This window comes from Chroicocephalus ridibundus, chromosome 9 (assembly GCF_963924245.1).
Source record: "Chroicocephalus ridibundus chromosome 9, bChrRid1.1, whole genome shotgun sequence".
NCBI lineage: Eukaryota > Metazoa > Chordata > Aves > Charadriiformes > Laridae > Chroicocephalus > Chroicocephalus ridibundus.
In genome coordinates this window covers 4,444,951-4,454,529 of record NC_086292.1, presented here as the reverse complement: position 1 = coordinate 4,454,529, position 9,579 = coordinate 4,444,951, and positions in this window count along the sequence as shown.

Sequence of the window (9,579 nt, the reverse complement as noted above, 5' to 3'; positions counted from 1 at the left end):
ACCCAGGTGTAATTGCAAGTGCTTGAAGACCTAGAGGCTGAGGTGACCATATTCTCTTTCCCTCTTCTGCTGACTTTCTCGTTTTCAGCCCCAAATTATTTTGATAAATTGAGAGTTCAATTTAAAACGAAACGGAAGGAAAAAATTCGCACGTCTGGATTAGAGAATCCCCGCCGCTTCCCAGAGAAAATCGGCGATGCAAAAATATGCACAACAGCAAATCCATCCGCATTAACCCACCGTACCGAGCCCCTTGCCTTCTTGGGTCGAGTTATCGTTTTGCTTTGCAATCCTACACAAAACTCTTTAAAAGCCATTAAGCGCAGACACCAAAACTGATACAGCATCACTGATTGCACCAAGGAGGGATTGCATGGCCGTTTAGGACCCTATTAAGTAAATACAGTGAAAGGAGGCAGTCATAACCAGGTAATAAAAAAAGCATCAAATTATTTTTTTATAGTTAGAGCTACCAGAAACTTCCTGTTCATCCCAGCACAAGCGCTGTTTCCTGATGGTGAAAAGATTGTTTGGAGAGGAGGGACAGCTGCTGTCTTTCACAGTTAATTATGAAGATGGGTTAAGAATTAATCAGGTAAAAGGAGGGATGTGAAAACAATCAGGACCAGGAACGACTGAATTTTTTCCTTAAAATAAGTTAACTTGCTATTGAAACGTGTCAGAGACTAAACACATAGATTCCCACAAATCCACAGCTTCCGAAAAGTTAATATACAGCTCAATTTCGAACCCTGGACATGTAAGTAAGCAGGATGGATTAAACTGAAATTAGGCTACGCACCCAGGAAGGTCTCACCCGCAAAGCTGTAAGGCAGGAGAAGATGGTTGTTCACTCATCCACTGCCCTGCAGAGCAGTAGCAGTGGGAGGTGCTCGGGGAGGGAGAGGGACCTTCACCTCTGGGAGGTGACAGTTCATCTGTGCCACCCCTGGCCTTCACCCCAAGCTGCCACAGGCACCGGAGAAACACAGGTGAGAAGGGATCTTGACCATCTGCAAAGGCCGTTGGGGAGCTGGGCTGTGGCATCTACACCCACCACCTCCTTCCAGGACTAGCATCCTGTGCCCGAGGGGATCCTGACGCTCCTTGTTCAGCCACGATGTCCCAACGAGCACGGTGTCCTCTCCCGCACTTGGGGAGGTGATGCCTGCAGATCCCTCCCACCCGTGCGTATTCGCTGCCGGGGGTTGCCAGCTGCGGTGCGAAAAAAACTGCTCTTCCCCAGCCAAAGTGCCATAAAAGCCAAAGAAAATTTCAATCATCGGCAGCAAAGAATCAAAACCCATCTAACTGGCAGCGGTGCTCAGGAGCTGCTGGTCTCCGAGATGGGATTGATAAGATCCCCGGGAGGCACTGCAGAAGGGGAAGTCTGCATGCCAAACACAGCCAATTAATGTCAGACCTTTCCCATGCCAACCAATTAAGCTGTGTATACTTGTCACCAGCAATTGGGAAGGGGGTGGAGGGTAGAGAGGACACGATTCCAGAGACGCCTTGAAGATATAAAACCTGCTTAATTTATGGAGGGGAGGGTGAGGGCGTAGACACCCTGTACTAATCCAAATGGGACCTGATTAATGTCTTAGCTAATTTAGGAGCCACTTGGCTCTCATGACCTGGTGAGGCTCCATTTAACAGAAACCAGGCTGGCATGGGAAGCAGAGAGCAGCTTAACAACGTTAAGAAGCAACAGATGGGGTCTCCAGCCGCCTTGCCAAGCACCAAAACTGTTTTCTGAGTGCTTTCTCTTAAACCTCCTCCAAAAGGGAGGGTGTGATAATCACAACCATAAAAATGTGTGGCTTACCCACTAAACGGGCAGGCGACACAGCTCCTCTGCCCCAGCAGCGGCTGAGGGCTCCCTTGGCTGGGGAAACGATCCCCAGCCCTGCTCCTCCCCATCTACTACAACTGCAGAAACAAGAGCAGGAGGAAAGAGAGCTTTTGACCCACCTATGCCACTAAAAATCACCATCTGCTGTGAGGTAGAGGAGGGGGAGAAGCGGTGAAACACTTGAACAGCTCGGGGGGACCTTCCAGCATCAGCGAGGCTGGTCTTGAACCTGAAGATGCCCTGAACCAAGCTGCTGTCCTGGAAAACCCTTTGTCTCTCCCCTGACAGAAGCAATGCTTCAAGCTGCAGGGGCTGACTTTGGAACCACTTGCAGGAGAAAACTTCACTGACGGTTTTGGGGATTTTCCCACTATCCAGCAAACCCTCTTCTTGAGGGCAAATCCATCTCCAACCGCCTCCCCAGACATGCTGTTGTGGGTTCGCCTAATTGCATGGCAAGGAGTCTTTAGGCACAGGTTGGCAAGTAGGCAATCAGCGTGTGGTGGCAAGTTACCTGTCTGACTGCAAGGCAGATTAAAAAGATTAAAACCATGGAGTTGTCAGTTATTTGCAGGAGGAGGAGGAGGAGGATGTGGGTAGACATGCAGCAAGCCGGGTGCAGATCCAGGCGGGATCACTTGGAAACGCACAGGATTGGGAAAGTCAGGAGCACCCGATTTAAATATTAAACAATCCGTGTATCAGACGGGGTGAGCAGAGGCACCAGGAAAGCACTGAACAAAGCAAGCCTGTCTGTACCGGGAGCTCTTTAATAAAGAAACAGTAAAAAACAAATAGCAGAGCAGCCCCACTAACTCTTGCCAAGGGGTTTTAGGAATTGCACCTGGCAGAGGAAAGCAGCTCAGGCACAGCTGAGTCTCCTCAGAGCCAATGCTTCGAGAGAAAGGTATCATTCTCCCTCATACACCCCATATGTCAGGGTGTAAATGCAAAAAAAAACCCCTAATGTAGTCTTTTTTTTTTTTAAAAAGAACTGCACACTGTTTCACCTCGGAAATGATATCTAATTGCACAAATCCTGTTCTACTGCGTACTGGGATCCTTAGTTTGCATCCAAATAAAACTAAGGAATGACCGCTGACCATCTCCTCCCTTTTCTGTTCGCATTTTTTGAAGAAATGTACATTAGAACCAGAAGATCGCATTTATTGCAATTTCTTGCAAAGCCTTCCCGTAACACCACATAGCCTGAGGAGCACGACAACAAAAGCGGTGTTCAGAGTCAGGTCAGACAGTCATGCCTCTATTTGAACGGTGGTTTTTTCACCTTTTCGTATGAATGTTCTGGGTTAGGCAGAACAATGCCTGACATTTCCGAAGCCGGCATCAGGTGCCTTCCAAAGCTTAGTCTGCAGATCCCCAAATCTAAGCCAAGACAGAAGAGGAAGAAAAATAAAATATTTTCCTTTTTTCCCCTGGGTACAATAGGCAAAATGGCTTTCTCCTGAGCTTTCTGGTGTGGCAGGCACAGTGATGCTCCAGTGAGCCCCACCACAGGGCTCACCTCCATCACCTACCTGCCCAATACCAGAGGCAGGATGACTCCAGGGCTGCCAGGCTGCAGGGAAACACGTCTGAGAATTGTAGGGGTTGGAAGGGACCTCTGGAGATCACCCAGTCCAACCCCCGGCCAGAGCAGGGTCACCCAGAGCAGGTGGCACAGGAACGCCTCCAGGCAGGTTTGGGATGTCTCCAGAGACGGAGACTCCACCACCTCTCTGGGCAGCCTGTGCCAGGGCTCTGACACCCTCTGAAGAACTTCCTCCTCATGTTTAGGTGGAACTTCCTATGGTCAAGTTTGTGCCCGTTACCTCTTGTCCTGTCCCCGGGCACCACTGAAAAGAGCCTGGCCCCATCCTCCTGACACCCACCCTTTCAGTATTTATAAGCATTGATAAGATCCCCCCTCAGCCGTCTTTTTTCCAGACTGAAGAGACCCAAATCCCTCAGCCTTTCTTCATAAGAGAGGTGTTCCAGTCCCCTCATCATCTTGGTAGCCCTTTGCTGTCCCCTCTCCAGCAGTTCCCTGTCCCTCTTGAACCGGGGAGCCCAGAACTGGACACAGCACTCCAGATACAGCCTCACCAAGGCCTTAAACTCCAGTGCCCAAAAGCTGCTGCTTGGCTCTGCTGGTAGACCCGCTCCCCACCAGTCACCTGCGCCTTGGCAGACCTGCCTCCCACCCCCCCTCCTGTTAGTCTAAACACACCTTTTGGGCTCTTTTAAATCCATCCTTGGTATTTACCTCTTCCCTCCACAAATGTACGTCCTTTGGCCTCCAAGGTCCTGCCACAGCTCGAGCTGCTGCATTTCAAAGGCTTGGAAAAAAAAAAGTGACAAGCAGCAGCTGGGTTTGCTAAAAGCAGGGAGTGGCATTACCTAATCCTAAATGAAATGCCTTATTTTTTTTTTTTTTAGGGCAGCAGCAAAAATACACAGCTGCCCAATACACTCCCTGGAGAAGGGCTTCATCTTTGCGAGCTGGATGGGAGATAAGGATGCTGTGGAAAGAGAGGGGAGTGTTAGCCAGGAATGAGGAATGGGCTACCTCTTCCTCCTCAGCTCTTAATTGATGGGGAGCAGCTCCTGGCAAAGATGCCCCCCCCACCATGAGTTACGGATCTACCAACGGATTTATACACAGGCGGGATAGCACACACCAACGCAGACATACCTGGCGAGTAATTTACAGCAGGGAAGCAGTCAGAACACATCAACAAGCCCCGCAAATGAATTTCTGTTCTTTAAGTGTTGCCTGTTTCATCATGAATGGCTTATTAAAGAAGTCAGTGGCATTTCTCAGCACACACGCAAGGTAGTTTGTTACGAGTGATTTATTAAACTGCTCTAACTTGTCAGCAGCCACTTGAAACATTCACTTTCCTTCCCCCCCCCTTCAGGTTTGCTAATGTCTTTATAAATAGCTGAATAAATAGATCTCCAGCACTTATATCTGACTGTCACGTATCAAAAACTCAATCGATATCAGCACAGATTAGGAATGAGGTGAGACTGAGCCCTCCCCACTTATAACCAGCCCCATCTGTTGAGGTAAATTGATGGCAGTGCACTTCCAAATAAAAGATTTTCTTTTTTTTTTTTTTTTTTGCCTTTTCACAGGAGAGCTGCACTTGACAGTTCCTAATTTCTCCCAGTTACGGCCTGTTCTGTGGGTGGTGGATCCCCAGGTGATTGCTGCTGCTGCGAGGCCCCTCTCCTGCATCCTTTCAGCCGAGGTGTTCGCAGGCAGACCCTTCTGGCTTTATAATCTACTAAGCTAATAGAGTTCAGATGCTTTCAGCTCCGCTCCTGCTAGATGAATCTCTTTCCAGGACAAGACCCCTTTCCATCGTTAGTTTAACCAGTCTCAGCTCATCAGCCTTAATTTATTTGCTGTGGAATCACTGTTTTAATGGTTTGCTCCGAGTTTAAATTCTTCCTGCTCCGTCCTAAAATGTTTTCCCATGGCAAAATGGCCCGAGCGCTACTTCTGCTGGTGCCAGCGTGCGGAGAGCAGCCCGTGCCAGCTCCGCATCCCATACCTTGCACAAGTCAAACCAAGGGCTGCCTGTTTTTCTTTTCCCCCTAGGGAAATCCTTAAATAAAATGCATTTATATCAGCTCCCCACACGCCCTTTTTGTGTTCCCAGCTGACAATTCACAAGGGCAGAGCAGGCACCCGGAGCCCACTGCAGCCACCCTGGCCCTGGAGCCTGGGGGCCTCCCCCTGCCCCAGCCCAGGGCTCCCCGTGGGTGCTGCGGAGCTCTTCCATCTTCCATTCATCCATCCATCCTCCTGTCCGGGTAATTGAGCTCGGAGTTGCAAACCATATGCTCTGGATGTGCCTCTCTCTCCTCTTGCTCTGGCTCCTGCTGAAGTCCAGGGAGATTCTCTGGAAGAAGCCACTTTTAATTTGTAATCTGATTAAGCCATTAGAGGCGAATAGAGCAGTAACTAACACAAATTGCCGATCGTTTCCATCAGCAAATCCCCCCAATTAATCCTGAGATTAACCCTGATTACACGCAGTAATGGTGATCAATGCACCCTAATGGGGTAAATCCGCCCACTCCACTTTCTTCCACATCCCAGAACGATCAATTTTAAATCAGCATGATTTATCTGGCAGGATCCGAGCAAGGCCAGCAGTGGAGATGGGGCACTGCCTGCATCTCCAGAAACAATCAGAGGAGCGTTAGCTCATTAAGCTAACTGCCTCCCTTGGGGAAAAGAAAACCAAACTCGGAAAAAGAGCTGGATGCAGTGAAACACAGAGCAGGGGAACGCAGAGGGCAGCGGGAATGCGAGATTTCATCTGCCTGCCGCACTCCTTCCCGTCTGAATCCTCCCAGTGCTAAAAAGCTCCTGTGAGGTGATCAGACCAAACAGCTCGGAGCAAGGCTGCACTTCTCAGGGATTCCTCTGTCAAAAAGAGGAAGTCAGGCTGCAGAAGAGCTGAAAAAGAAAAAGAACACTCCCCACTTTGTGAGCCGAGCCTCTGTTCTTTCCTTTGCTGCTAAAATCAGAAGTTACCCCGGGACCATCCATTTCCAAGGATCCCCAAGCACTTCGCAAGCTTCAGAGCCTGGCTTAGTTTTCACTTAGTTCTGTGTTATTTATAGAGCAGCTGATATCCAAACGCTTGCTTCAATGGGGATTTTGTCTTTGTACGGACTAAGTAAGAACTAAGTCAGAAGCTCGAGATTTGACCTTTGGTATACAGAAATCAATTCATCCTGCACTCAAATGCAGCCATCTCCAGGGTGAAATGCAGCAGTAGTTTAACAGTGCATGGCAATAAAGCAGGTTGATTTATAGAGCCTTCTCCTCCAGCGATGCTTTCTCTACTTGAAGAAAGTGTAAGAGGAGAGAAGAACTGCTGGAAGAAGCGCTAAGCTCCTGCTAGGGGAAGCAACAGCATCTCTGGTGGCTCCGGGCATCTTTGTACCCAAAAGCTGGGGCCAGGACAGGAGAAATCGCATCAGTGATGGCTCACAGGGTCCCCCAACTGCCACAGCAGCGGGTTTTGCAGGTTACTGTGCTGTGGGAGGGACCACCTTGAGGACTGCAAGTTCCTCATGCTTTGACCCAAACCCTGACAAGGGATATTTCAGGTGGGTCCTTCCCAATATTCCGCTAGCAGCTTGCTCTATGTTGAGACAGTTGTTTCCCTCTCATCGCAGAGCACGTGCGTTAACCCTGGTGTCGCTCCATCCCCAGAACTGGCTGTATTTTGGCAACAAGGTGAACCCTGGACTGGGCTTTGTCAAATTCTCTGGGAGCCTTTGAGGCTCAAAGGCTTTAAATGATCTCAACAACCATTAACACCCAAAGTTATAGAAGCTCCGGGTTCAAACCCTGCCTTGCACCCCCAGGAGGATTATAGGACATGGTGGGCTGGCAAGAGCGAGAATACCTTCCCGTCCTTCACCTGATGGATGAGGGGAGAGACTCAACGGGACACCAGAGACACTGGAAAGCTGCCACATCCCCTGCTCATTCCCATCAGGAATTAGGGAAATGGGATGGGAGCTGCTTTGAAGCCTGCTGTACCCCTAAATCTATCCTCTCAAGATACAGCCACACCAAAAACTGATCTATATTTTCCATGGGAGCAAAGGGCCTTTGCTATCTTGCTCCATTTAGGTCCAAAGAAAGTGGAGATGTTGGAAACCCAGTCCTTGCACAAGTGTCACAGTATGTCTGGACCTGCCCGACCCGCAGGACTGCGCTGAAGACACCGTGCACAGCCCCTGGGGCTCCGCTCCCATTGCAGGACCCACACCTTGCTGCACAAACCCCGCTTTTCATTTCCCTCCAGGACTGAAAACAAGATTCCCCCCGCTCCTCCCCAGAGCAGCGGGGATTTCAGCCTGGGGCTTGGGAAAAGTGGCTTTTTGGTTCAGCAGCTCCCTCTGCCCACACCGCCTGCTCCAGAAACACTGTCAGGGAGGAGAAAAACACACAGCAAGAGGCTGCCTAAGTATCAATCAGCAGTACAGGCCCCCAGGGAGGAAAGGTTTAGTTCCCCTGTAGAAGCAGCGGTCAATAAACATGGCACGTGCTTTATCTCCTGTCAAGGCTGCCCTCTCCTATCGACAGACCTGACACCGGCCCTGAGACGGGAGAGGAGGCAGGAGCCCGAAGCCCATCAGCGACAAGCTCTTCCACCTTATTTCAGAGGGAAGAGAGCAGCGAGCAGGTCCTGTCTCCCGCGAGGCAATGGCAGATGTCACGGGGAGGAGAGACGCCTGTCCTGGACACTAAGGAAAGCAGCAAAGCAGATCCCTGAGCTGACGCAGCAGACAGGTGTCCTCGGAGAAAGACCACCTCGCACAGCCCTGGCCCTGCTTGAGCAAGGCACAGCTTCGGACTGACCAGTTTTAGGGTCTCAAGCAATACAGTGGTGTTTTGTTAGCATTTTTCTCATGCTAAACTGAGAACTCTGGCGCACCTCAGCTTTCTCACACAGGGAGCACAGAGAGAAGACAGTAGCGCTGGTGCTCAATAATGCATAGAATTGTTAGGGTTGGAAGGGACCTTCAAGATCATCCAGTTCCAACCCCCCTGCCCTGGGCCACTAGATCAGGTTGTTCCAAGCCCCGTCCAACCTGGCCTTGAACCCCTCCAGGGATGGGGCTTCCACCCCCGCTCTGGGCAACCTGTTCCAGTGTCTCACCACCCTCATGGTGAAGAGCTTCTTCCTCACGTCCAGTCTGAACCAAGCCATCTCTAGTTTTAATCCATTCCCTCTAGTCCTACCATTACCCGACATCCTAAAACATCCCTCCCCGGTTTTCTTGTAGGCCCCCTTAAGATACTGGTAGGCCACTATAAGGTCTCCTCGGAGCCTCCAGGCTGAATTCAGTGTAATATACATGGGAACAGTGACATGCCAGCCCAGGGTTGGTGTACTGCTCAGCCATGCCCCATATTCTCCGTAAATCCACATGACCCTTTGAATTTTGAATTAAGCTTCCAGTACACAAACCCCCAATTCCAGGGGGTGGCATCCTGCAGCTCCCTCATCTAGAAGGACCTTCCAGCTAAGGAGCAGGGCAGACCTGACCGAAGAGTTCAGCCACGTGGTTGTCACTCACTGGGACCACAGACGTTTCTCCAGAGCCCTGCCTCTGCAGCCAGCATCTTTTTTGGGGTTGCATCTTTGCACAGGCAGCAGAAGAGCACTGTAAAATCACACCGATGCCGGCAGTGTTTTCCAGCCAGCACTATAATGTCTGTCATCCCAGGCGTGGAGTAGACCCCAAGCACATGTAGGTAACCCATCGCAGACCGCAGGGTGTGCGTTTTCCACCGCTGCCTGTTGCCTGTGAGGGGTTTCGAAGCACATGTGTTTCGGGGTGATGTGCGGGGGCCGGGTCCTTCAGCCAACCCCCTCTTCCCCCGACTCCTGCAGCCTCACCGAGGGGCTGTTGGTCTCCTTTGATGTGCAGATGAATCAAGCCTCAGCCGTGAGAAGCCCCGTGGATTTATGAACTCTGCTATGATGTCTTTCCAATAGTATCCCCCAGAAGAGCATTCGCTCTCCCCTTCCTCCCCGGCTCCACTGAGCCAAGCATTCCTTTCTCCTCCTCCATCCCCGGCCCCTCTCCGCTGGCCTGGGGAGCGACGCTGCTCACCCAGAACACGCTTCGGAGCAAAAGCTCCGCTCTGCAAACCAGGCCACTTGTCAGCTCGCTTT